A 12,932-nucleotide genomic window follows, 5' to 3' on the forward strand; every position below is an offset into this window, starting at 1 on the left:
ACAGAATCCAACAGGACACTTCATAACACTGTTCAAAATCCTCACAAAGTGAAACGATCACACACAAAAAAGTATAATTCCGCTTCCCAACCTTCCACTTAATCCCTCACTTGTCAACTGAATCTCCTACACAAACACACCATAGGCAATCTGGGGCAGGCCTTTACGGAAAACCAATAATATTTAACTACAGGAGTCACCATGGTAAGGCAGGCAGGCAGGATAATACCTCATGCCTAGAGGGCCAGACACATTCCCCAGTCCACCACAGGAAGACTGGCTGACTAACTTACTGGGGACATATCCAGGGCTCTGCTGGTAACTGGATGAGTAAAGCTAAGACATAAAATAACAAAAACCGAGAGAGAAAATGATCAGCAGGGGTCAGCAACCCCCACCCTAGAGTGCTACCCGGCTGCACCTGATTTTACTAGCTGCTCAATAGGATGTTGATTAATTGAATTGTGTGTTATAGCAGGGTTAAAGCAAAAGCCTGCATACCCAGTAGCTGTCCAGGAGAAGGGTTGGCCAGCCCTGGATTGATGATACTGTGTGGCCTAAGAGTCATGAAGTCAGTCAGGGTTGTGAAGGCTTAACTGCCTGATTCCAGCTGGTCTAGATTGACTCACTACATGACTATATAGTACATTTCAATCCCCTTCTATAATAGAAGCTTGCCTCTTTGTTAAGGGGAAATGGTTGGTTGACTGGCCATTTCATACTGTCTGACAGACACACTTCACAGTGGAGGTGTTTAACTGTATAACTGTAAGCCAGCTGTTATAACAACTAAGTTATCAACTAATGAGGTGTCAAACTACTTATGTCTACTTGTAATGAGAGTGATATCACATGTACATTCTGCAACTAAAGGAGTTTCTGAAGTTTTGTTCAATATCTTTGCTTTATATTGTGTACCAGCATGGTCTCTATTCTGGATAATGTGCCATTGGCGATATGCTACATTAATAAAGCTGTGCCTTGAAAGAAGTACTCCAACGGGTCGGCAACAGGCGGCCAAAAGCGGCCCGCGAGTGTCCCCCCCAAAGTTGAGTTAAAAAAATATATACAAAACAATAATCAACATGAATTTAGCTAAAAATGAGTTTCATTTACGAAATCTGTTCCCAAGTATTCCCACAAATAAAATAAAAGAAACATCCCACTGGGCAAAAATGGGTTGAATCAACGTTGTTTCCACATCATTTCAACCAAAAAATGTAATGTGACGACGTTGAATCAACGTGGAAAACTGATTGGATTTAAAAAAAAATAATCAACGTAAAGGAATTAAAACAACATTTGTTGCCAACTTTTAACCAACATAAATCCAATGACATGGTGACATTTGTAAATTTCACGTTGAATTCAAGCTAGTTCAAATCAAATAAAATAAAATTTGATTTGCCACATGCGCCAAATACAACAGGTGTAGACATTACCGTGAAATGCTTATTTACAGCCTGTCATGGGCTGATATAGATGTGGTGTAGGAGTCAGGCGCAGGACACAGAAGCTTAGTCCAACAGACTTTACTAGTCAAAACTAGGCAAATACAAATAACGGCCTCGACACAAAACAGAGGCGAGCGATTACGCAAACTGTGCGTAAACTACAAAACAATAAATCAGAGAAAAACACGCAGCACCAACGGACAGGCGGACAATAACACACAAATTCACAAACACAAAGCAGGAAACTTATAGGACACATAATCAGACACAAACGGACACAGGTGCAACAGACAGACCAAACCAATCAAACATCGAAACATCTAACGGTGGTAGCTAGTACTCCGGGGATGACGAACGCCGAAGCCTGCCCGAGCAAGGAGGAGGAGCAGCCTCGGCAGAATCCGTGACAGTACCCCCCCCCTTGACGCGCGGCTCTAGCCGTGCGCCGACCCCGGCCTCGGGGACGACCAGGAGGACGCGAAGCAGGGCGTGTGGGATGACCACGGTGGAACTCAGTCAGGAGGGATGGATCTAGGATATCCCTCCTAGGCACCCAGCACCGTTCCTCCGGGCCGTACCCCTCCAACTCCACGAGATACTGGAGACCCCCCATCCGACGTCTCGAATCCAAGATGGTCCGGACCGTGTACGCCGGAGCTCCCTCGATGTCCAGTGGGGGCGGGGGGGTCTCTCCTATCTCACCTTCCTGGAGTGGACCAGCTACCACCGGCCTGAGAAGAGACACATGGAACGAGGGGTTAATATTCTTATAATCAATAGGCAGTTGTAACCTGTAACACACCTCGTTCAATCTCCTCAGGACTTTAAAAGGCCCCACAAACCGCCGACCCAGCTTCCGGCAGGGCAGGCGGAGGGGCAGGTTTCGAGTCGAGAGCCAGACTCGATCTCTCGGTGCGTACACCGGGCCCTCACTGCGGTGGAGATCGGCGCTCGCCTTCTGTCGACGGATGGCCCGTTAAAGATGGACGTGTGCAGCGTTCCACGTCTCCTCCGAGCGCCGCACCCACTCATCCACCGCAGGAGCCTCGATCTGGCTCTGGTGCCATGGTGCCAGAACCGGCTGGTACCCTAACACACATTGGAAAGGGGTTAGGTTGGTGGAGGAGTGGCGGAGAGAGTTCTGGGCCATCTCTGCCCAGGGGACATACCTCGCCCACTCCTCCGGCCGGCCCTGGCAGTACGATCTAAGAAACCTACCCACATCCTGGTTCACACGTTCTACCTGCCCATTGCTCTCCGGGTGGTACCCCGAGGTAAGGCTCACTGAGACCCCCAAACGCTCCATGAACGCCCTCCAGACTCTGGAGGTGAACTGGGGACCTCGATCAGACACTATGTCCTCGGGTACCCCGTAGTGCCGAAAGACGTGGGTGAATAGTGCCTCAGCGGTCTGTAGGGCAGTAGGGAGACCCGGCATAGGGAGGAGACGACAGGCCTTAGAGAACCGATCCACAACAACCAAAATAGTGGTATTCCCCTGCGAGGGGGGAAGGTCTGTAACGAAATCCACCGAGAGGTGAGACCAGGGTTGTTGTGGAACGGGCAGGGGTTGTAACTTTCCCCTGGGCAGGTGTCTAGGCGCCTTACACTGGGCGCACACCGAGCAGGAGGAGACATAAACCCTCACATCCCTGGCTAACGTTGGCCACCAGTACTTAGAGCTAAGACAGTGCACTGTCCGGCCAATACCTGGATGTCCAGAGGAGGGTGACGTGTGAGCCCAATAAATCATTCGATCCCGAACCTCGAGCGGAACGTACGTCCGACCCACAGGACACTGTGGAGGACTAGGGTTGGTACGCAACGCCCGCTCGATTTCCGCATCGACCTCCCATACTACCGGTGCCACCAGACAAGACTCCGGCAGTATGGGAGTGGGCTCAACGGACCTCTCCTCTGTGTCATACCGCCGGGACAGAGCGTCTGCCTTACCATTCTGGGACCCAGGGATGTACGTGATTTTAAATACGAACCGGGCTAGGAACATGTTCCACCGCGCCTGACGAGGGTTCAATCTCCTAGCTGCCCGGATGTACTCCAGGTTACGGTGGTCAGTCAAAATGAGGAAAGGGTGTTGAGCCCCCTCAAGCCAACGCCTCCACACCTTTAGGGCCTGTACCACGGCTAACAGCTCCCTGTCCCCTACGTCATAATTTCGCTCCGCCGGGCTGAGCTTCTTAGAGTAAAAAGCACAGGGGCGGAGTTTAGGTGGCGTGCCGGACCGTTGCGATAGTATGGCCCCAATACCGGCCTCTGACGCGTCCACCTCTACCTGAAACGATAAAGCGGGATCCGGATGCGCCAGCACCGGAGCCGAAGTAAACAGGTCCTTCAGTCTCCCAAAAGCCCTGTCCGCCTCAGCTGACCACTGCAACCGCACCGGACCCACCTTCAAAAGAGACGTTATGGGAGCTGCCACCTGTCCAAAACCCCGGATAAACCTCCGGTAGTAATTGGCAAAACCCAAAAACTGCTGCACCTCTTTAACCGTGGTTGGGGTTTGCCAATTACGCACGGCTGACACACGGTCAACCTCCATCTTTACCCCTGACGCGGACAACTGATAACCCAAAAAGGAGACCAACTCCTGGAAAAACAGACATTTCTCTGCCTTGACATACAGGTCGTGCTCCAACAGCCTCCTCAACACTCGGCGCACCAGAGCTACATGCTCGGCTCGGGTAGAAGAGTACACAAGAATGTCATCAATGTACACGACCACACCCTGCCCCTGCATGTCCCGGAAGATCTCATCCACGAAGGATTGGAAGACTGAAGGAGCATTCATCAACCCGTATGGCATGACGAGATACTCGTAATGACCCGAGGTGGTACTAAATGCTGTCTTCCATTCATCGCCCTCCCTAATGCGCACCAAGTTGTACGCGCTCCTGAGGTCCAGTTTTGTGAAGAAACGCGCTCCGTGCAATGATTCCGTCATAGTCGCAATCAGAGGGAGTGGATAACTGTATTTCACAGTGATCTGATTGAGACTACGGTAATCAATGCACGGGCGCAACCCTCCATCCTTTTTCTTCACAAAAAGAAGCTCGAGGACGCAGGGGAAGTGGAGGGCCGTATGTATCCTTGTCTCAGAGATTCGGCTATGTAAGTCTCCATAGCCCTTTTCTCCTCTTGAGACAGAGGATACACATGGCTCCGCGGAAGCGCTGCTCCTGCCTGGAGGTTTATCGCATAGTCCCCCTGTCTATGAGGGGGCAACTGCGTCGCCCTCGATTTACAGAACACGAGTGCCAAATCCTCATACTCAGGGGGAATGTGCATTGCGGGCACCTGGTTTGGACTCTCCACCGAGGTCGCCCCTACGGAAACACCTAGACATCTCCCCACACACTGGGCAGACCACTCCATAAGAGCTCTCTGTGGCCACGAAATGGTAGGATCATGGGCGATTAACCAGGGAAGCCCCAGCACCACGGGATACGCAGGAGAGTCGATCAGATATAACTGAATGGTCTCCTCATGACCCCCCTGCATAGTCATCTTAAGTGGTGCTGTGACTTCTCTAATCAACCCCGACCCCAGCGGCCGGCTGTCTAGGGCATAGACAGGGAAGGGGACTTCCACCGGCCGGAGGGGAATTCCTAACCTAGAACAAAATTTACGATCCACAAAATTCCCAGCTGCGCCTGAATCTACTAGCGCCTTATGCTGGGAATGAGGTGCCACCTGTGGAAATCTCACAGGTATACATAGGTGAACAACAGAGAGCTCTGGGTAAGTGGGGCGCCTACTCACCTGAAATGACTCCCAAGTGCATGACCTGTTGTCCCCTCTCCCAGGAGACCCTCCCCAGCACCTAGCCGCAGTGTGCCCTCCACGGCCACAGTTGGTGCAGGGGACGGCCCCCCTCGGGTTCTCTCTCCTCCTCTCTCTAGCGCCAGCACCCCCGAGCTCCATAGGAATCGGCTCGGAGGCGCTGGAGGATGGAATGAACGACCCCCATTCGGGACGTCCGCGGGTAGCCAGCAGGGTGTCGAGACGGATGGACATGTCCACCAACTGGTCGAAAGATAGGTTGGTGTCCCTGCAGGCCAGCTCACGACGAACGTCCTCACGTAGGCTGCATCGATAGTGGTCGATGAGGGCCCTCTCATTCCACCCCGCATCCGCCGCTAGAGTCCGGAACTACAGGGCGAAATCCTGTGCACTCCTCTTCCCCTGTCGGAGGTGGAACAGACGCTCCCCCGCCGCCTTCCCCTCAGGTGGATGGTCGAACACTGCCCTGAAGCGGCGGGAGAACTCAGAGTAGGTGATGGTGGCGGCGTCTATTCCCCTCCATTCGGCGTTGGCCCACTCCAACGCCTTGCCGGAGAGACAGGAGATGAGGGCGGAGACGCTCTCGTATCCCGAGGGCGCCGGGTGTATGGTGGCCAGGTAGAGTTCCACCTGCAGGAGGAACCCCTGACACCCGGCTGCGGTACCATCATATGCCCTCGGGAGCGAGAGCCGAATACCACTGGGTTCCGGTGCTGGGAGAGGAGGACTGGCCGATGGTGATGGTAAGGTGTGCGGAGGTGTGGGCACCTCTCCGGTGACCAAACGGCGCAGAGTGTTAGACACCTCGTTCATGGCGGCCCCAAGTTGCCGGATCATGGTGTCCTGATCGCTGATCCGTTCCTCCAGCGACTTGGGTGCCGCCGCTGCTCCTGCTGACTCCATAGGGGTGTGTTATTCTGTCATGGGCTGATGTAGATGTGGTGTAGGAGTCAGGCGCAGGACACAGAAGCTTAGTCCAACAGACTTTACTAGTCAAAACTAGGCAAATACAAATAACGGCCTCGACACAAAACAGAGGCGAGCGATTACGCAAACTGCGTAAACTACAAAACAATAAATCAGAGAAAAACACGCAGCACCAACGGACAGGCGGACAATAACACACAAACTCACAAACACAAAGCAGGAAACGTATAGGACACATAATCAGACACAAACGGACACAGGTGCAACAGACAGACCAAACCAATCAAACATCGAAACATCTAACGGTGGTAGCTAGTACTCCGGGGACGACGAACGCCGAAGCCTGCCCGAGCAAGGAGGAGGAGCAGCGTCGGCAGAATCCGTGACACAGCCCTTAACCAACAATGCATTTCATTTTTTATAAAAAAGTTAAATAAAACAACAACAACAAAAAAGTGTTGAGAAAAAAAGAGCAAAAGTAAAATAAAATAACAGTAGGGAGGCTATATACAGGGGGGTACCGGTGCAGAGTCAATGTGCTGGGGCACCGGCTAGTTGAGGTAGTTGAGGTAATATGTACATGTGGGTAGAGTTAAAGTGACTATGCATAAATCATTAACAGAGTAGCAGCAGCGTAAAAACATGGGGTGGGGGTGGGGGGGGGCAGTGCAAATAGTCCAGGTAGCCATGATTAGCTGTTCAGGAGTCTTATGGCTTGGGGGTAGAAGCTGTTGAGAAGCCATTTGGACCTAGACTTGGCACTCCGGTACTGCTTGCCGTGCGATAGCAGAGAGAACAGTCTATGACTAGGGTGGCTGGAGTCTTTGACAATTTTGAGGGCCTTCCTCTGACACCGCCTGGTATAGAGGTACTGGATGGCAGGAAGCTTGGCCCCAGTGATGTACTGGGCCATACGCACTACCCTCTGTAGTGCCTTGCGGTCGGAGGCCGAGCAGTTGCCATACCAGGCGGTGATGCAACCAGTCAAGATGCTCTCGATGGTGCAGCTGTAGAACATTTTGAGGATCTGAGGACCCATGCCAAATCTTTTCAGTCTCCTGAGGGGGAATAGGCTTTGTCGTGCCCTCTTCACGACTGTCTTGGTGTGTTTGGACCATGATAGTTTGTTGGTGATGTGGACACCAAGGAACTTGAAGCTCTCAACCTGTTCCACTACAGCCCCGTCGATGAGAATGGGGGCGTGCTCAGTCCTCTTTTTTTTCCTGTAGTCCACAATCATCTCCTTTGTCTTGGTCACGTTGAGGGAGAGGTTGTTATCCTGGCACCACACGGCCAGGTCTCTGACCTCCACCCTATAGGCTCTTCTCGTTGTCGGTGATCAGGCTTACCACTGTTGTGTCGTCAGCAAACTTAATGATGGTGTTGGAGTCGTGCCTGGCCATGCAGTCATGGGTGAACAGGTAGTACAGGAGGGGACTGAGCACGCACCCCTGAGGGGCCCCCGTGTTGAGGATCAGTGTGGCAGATGTGTTGTTACCAACCCTTACCACCTGGGGGCGGCCCGTCAGGAAGTCCAGGATCCAGTTGCAGAGGGAGGTGTTTAGTCCCAGGATCCTTAGCTTAGTGATGAGCTTTGAGGGCACTATGGTGTTGAACGCTGAGCTGTAGTCAATGAATAGCATTATCACGTAGGTGTTCCTCTTGTCCAGGTGGGAAAGGGCAGTGTGGAGTGCAATAGAGATTGCATCATCTGTGGATCTGTTGGGGCGGTATGCAAATTGGAGTGGGTCTAGGGTTTCTGGGATAATGGTGTTGATGTGAGCCATGACCAGCCTTTCAAAGAACTTCATGGCTACAGACGTCAGTGCTACGGGTCGGTAGTCATTTAGGCAGGTTATCTTAGTGTCCTTGGGCACGGGGTCTATGGTGGTCTGCTTGAAACATGTTGGTATTACAGACTCAGTCAGGGACATGTTGAAAATGTCAGTGAAGACACTTGCCAATTGGTCAGCACATGCTCAGAGTACACGTCCTGGTAATCCGTCTTGCCCTGCGGCCTTGTGAATGTTGACCTGCTTAAAAGTCTTACTCACATCGGCTACGGAGAGCGTGATCACATAGTCATCCGGAACAGCTGGTGCTCTCTTTAGCTCGTCTGGTAGGCTTGTGTCACTGGGCAGCTCGCGGCTGTGCTTCCCTTTGTATTCTGTAATCGTTTTCAAGCCCTGCCACATCCGACGAGCGTCAGAGCCGGTGTAGTACGATTCAATCTTAGTCCTGTATTGGCTCTTTGCCTGTTTGATGGTTCGTCGGAGGGCATAGCGGGATTTCTTATAAGCATCCGGGTTAGAGTCCCGCTCCTTGAAAGCGGCAGCTCTACCCTTTAGCTCAGTGCGGATGTTGCCTGTAATCCATGGCTTCTGGTTAGGGTATGTACGTACGGTCACTGTGGGGACGACGTCATCGATGCACTTATTGATGAAGCCAGTGACTGATGTGGTGTACTCCTCAATGCTATCTGAAGAATCCCGGAACATGTTCCAGTCTGTTCTAGCAAAACAGTCCTGTAGCTTAGCATCTGCGTCATCTGACCACTTTTTTATTAGCCGAGTCACTGGTGCTTCCTGCTTTAGTTTTTTCTTATAAGCAGGAATCAGGACGATAGAGTTATGGTCAGATTTGCCAAATGGAGGGCGAGGGAGAGCTTTGTATGCGTCTCTGTGTGTGGAGTAAAGGTGGTCTAGAGTTTTTTTTTTCCTCTGGTTGCACATTTAACATGCTGGTAGAAATTAGGTAGAACGGATTTGAGTTTCCCTGCATTAAAGTCCTCGGCCACTAGGAGCGCTGCCTCTGGATGAGCGTTTTCCTGTTTACTTATGGCCTTATACAGCTCATTGAGTGCAATTTTAATGCCAGCATTGGTTTGTGGTGGTAAAAATACAGCTATGAAAAATATAGATGAAAACTGTCTTGGTAAATAGTGTGGTCTACAGCTTATCATAAGATACCTCAGGCGAGCAAAACCTTGAGACTTCCTTAGTATTTGATTTTGTGCACCAGCTGTTGTTTACAAATATACACAGACCGCCACCCCTTGTCTTACCGGAGTCAGCCGTTCTATCCTGCCGATGTAGCGTATATCCCGTCAGCTGTATGTTGTCCATGTCGTCGTTCAGCCACGACTCGGTGAAACATAAGATATTACAGTTTTTTATGTCCCGTTGATAGGATAACCGTAATCGTAGGTCATCTAATTTATTTTCATTGGCTAATAGGATTGATGGAAGAGGCAGTTTACTCGCTCGCCGTCGGATCCTTACAAGGCACCCTGACCTACGTCCACGATATCTCCGTCTCTTTCTCCTGCGAATGACAGGGATTTGGGACTTGTCAGGTGTCTGTAGGATATCCTTCGCATTCGACTCGTTGAAGAAAAAATCTTCGTCCAATACGAGGTGAGTAATCACTGTCCTGATATCCAGAAGCTCTTTTTGGTTATAAGAGACGATGGCAGAAACATGATGTTGAACTGACGCCTATGCCCAGTGGGATGTGACTGTGACAAGTACTGAGGATATGAAGAGGCAGGACGCAACAAGGTAAAGGTTTACTTAACAATGAGAAAGAGAATAACAAGGCGCGAGTAAACAACACAACGCTAAGAATTACACACAACAATGACTGAACAGTTCAGGGCTAAGTGGTGGTGATGAGATGAGGTGCAGGTGCGCTGGAGGTGATTAGGGTGCGTTGGGTTTCCATTCCTGTGTTGCCGGGGTGGTGCACTCAGACCGGTGGCTCAGTAGACCGGCGAATCAGAGCGCCGGAAGGGAGCAACGGGAGGAGACGTGACAGTACCCCCACCCCCGGACGCGCGGCTCCCGCCGCAGGACGTCATCAACCATGAGGACGACCCAGAGGACGAGGAGCGGGCCGGTCAGGGCGGCGACAGTGGAAGTCCCGACTAAGGTTGGGGTCCAGAACGTCCCCAGCCGGAACCCAGCTCCCCTCCTCAGGGCCATACCCCTCCCAGTCCACCAGGTAACGGAGCCGTCCCCCACGGAACCTGGAGACCAGCAGGTCCCTCACAGCATACGCCGGACTCCCGTCAATGTCCAGGGGCGAAGGCGGCGTACCCCGGGGGATGGCATCGGCCAGAGGACCAGGAACCACCGGCCTGAGGAGAGACACTTGAAAAGTAGGTGAGACACGGTAGTGAGGGGGAAGGAGCAGCCGGTACGACACCTCAGGAGAGGTAGAGCGTCTGATGAACCCCTGTTTCAGGGTCTCCGCCACATACTTCTCCATGGCCTCAGTCTCCGCCATGGAAAGGGAATAAATGCGACTCTTCGGGGGGTGTTGTCCCTCCAGCAGGTCAATGGCGCTGTCCCAGGGCCTGTGCCGAGGGAGACACATAGCCTTTGATGAAGAGAAGACATCGGCGAGATCTGCGTACTCACGTGGACTGTTGGGCTGGAGGGCGGAATCCAGATTCTCCACTGACGTGGAACAACAAACCACCGGCAGGCAGGTCTTCCGTCATGAGGTGGACCAGGCTGTGATCCTCTTGGTGATCCAATTGATGGTGGGGTTGTGTAGTCTGAGCCGGTGAAGGGGTGACGTGACGATGTGGAATGACAGCTCCTCGTGGTGCTCCGGTAGTGTGGGAATGGTGATGGTGAGAGTGACGTGCGTAATGGTGCCTGATCCAAATGGTTTATTGTCCAGCAAGGTGACCTGTAGCGGAGAAGGCAGTGGCACGGTGGGCAACCCCCATTCAGAGACCAGCTCCCTATCGATAAGGTTCCCCACTGATCCGGAATCTATCATTGCCGTGGAAAGTGAAGAGAAGGAATAACCAGTCACCGTTATGGGAACTAAAAACAATGGTTTTGTGATAGGAGATGATGTAACACTCAAGGAGCGGCGACGGGAGTCATACCGCCTAGATTGGGAGCCGCCAGAAGATCTGTGGTCCGTGGTGGTGTATGGGGTGCTGCCCAGCTCCATGGGTGAGGACTCGGAGACAGGGCGGCTTCCATAGCTCAGATGGGGTGAGTGTCGAGGCTCCGGGAGGTGTTGGGAACACCATCTGTCTGTCAACATGTTGTCAAGATGAATGGACGTGGCAATGAGGGTATCAAGGTCCATCTCGTCGTCCCAACATGCGAGTTCCGTCTTGATGTCCTCCCGTAAGCCTCTCCTGAAGGCCGTGCGCAGAGCACGCTCATTCCAGCCGGAAGACACCGCCACGTGCGAAAGCTCAGAGCATTCTCGGACGCGGGCCCCTCTCCCTGTTGTAGCTGGAGGAGATGCTCACCCCCGTCCTTTCCCTCCATAGGATGATCAAACACCGCCCAGAACCGAGCAAGGAAGGTGGAGTAGGGAAGCGCCACGGCCTCACCTCCTTCCCAGACTGCCGTGGCCCAATCCAGCACTTTTCCTTTAAGTAGCGAAATCACCAGCGCTATCCTGGCTTGGTCAGATGGATATGCCCCAGGCTGATGCGCCAGATAAAGTGAAACCTGTAGCAGGAAGCCGCTACATTTAGTAGTTTTACCGTCATAGCACTCCGGTAGGGCGAGGGGTCCCTCAGAAGTTGGTGATAGCACGGGAACAGGTGGACTAGGTGCACTCGCCGCTCCCTGAGGTGGAATGGGAGCGCTGGGCAGATTATGCAGAGTTTGGAGCACTTTCTGCATGGTGGCGTTCAACTGGACAAGCTGCTGCTGGTGCTGGTCGAGGCGCTGGGAAACTCCAGGAGGATTACCTGCTGAATCCATTTTTGTGAGAGGTGTGTAATTCTGTGACGAGTACTGAGGATACGAAGAGGCAGGACGCAGACGCAGGAATCAACAAGGGAAAGGTTTACTTAACAATGAGAATAACAAGGCGCGAGTAAACGACACGACGCTAACAATTACACACAACAATGACTGAACAGTTCAGGGCTATATAGTGGTGGTGATGAGATGAGGTGCAAGTGCGCTGGAGGTGATTATGGTGCGTTGGGTTTCCATTCCTGTGTTGCCGAGGTGGTGCGCTCAGACGGGTGGCTCAGTAGACCGGCGAATCAGAGCGCCGGAGGGGAGCAACGGGAGGAGATGTGACAGTGTCTCAATGTAATCAAGGTATGAAATTATTGTTCTTTTCAAATACAATCTCTTTATGGGCTTAGTTTGGGTCAATTTGCAGTGTACAAATTATTATTATTATGTTCCGGCCCCCCGACCATCCGCTCCAACAAAAACCTGCCCACGGCTGAATCTAGTTGCCTACCTCTGCACTACAGGATATGGAAACAAGAGTGGTAGTAGGCGCCAGAATCTTATCGGCGTGGTGTCGACCACCATGATTGGTGGTGCAATACAGGAAATGCTTTCTCTGCCCTATCTACCTCTCAGCACATCCACAGGAAAACACACTGATAGAGATATTACAGCTAACTGATAAGAAATAAATAAATAGCAAAAGGTGTACACAGACTGAGAATTAAAATGAATTGTGCCAACAAACAGAAATAAATAGGTTTGATAAACATTATCAGGTTAGATTAGTTTAGTGTCAAAGAAAAAATTGGAGTTCCAGTATTCCAGTACACCTAGTTTAGAGAGAGGAAATACAACTGAAAACATGTTGAAGTAGAACCACTTAGCAGTCTTGGTTTTGCAGAAAACAGGGGAATGGAAAGAAAAATGTATAAATATAAAATCATGGGAAATAAAAAGAGCCTGGAGTGGGAGGAGGAGGAGGAGGAGGGAGGAGGGGTAATGACAGTGCTGGCTGGGA

General features: G+C 51.7%; 1 protein-coding gene across 3 annotated transcripts in view; it reads right to left on the reverse strand.

Annotated features, from left to right (window-relative positions):
* Window positions 1-12,932, reverse strand: part of zmp:0000000936 (interleukin-1 receptor type 1) — a 39,973-nt gene that overhangs the window by 16,489 nt on the left and 10,552 nt on the right. The window lies entirely within an intron of this gene.

The sequence above is a fragment of the Coregonus clupeaformis genome, chromosome 23 (assembly GCF_020615455.1).
Source record: "Coregonus clupeaformis isolate EN_2021a chromosome 23, ASM2061545v1, whole genome shotgun sequence".
NCBI lineage: Eukaryota > Metazoa > Chordata > Actinopteri > Salmoniformes > Salmonidae > Coregonus > Coregonus clupeaformis.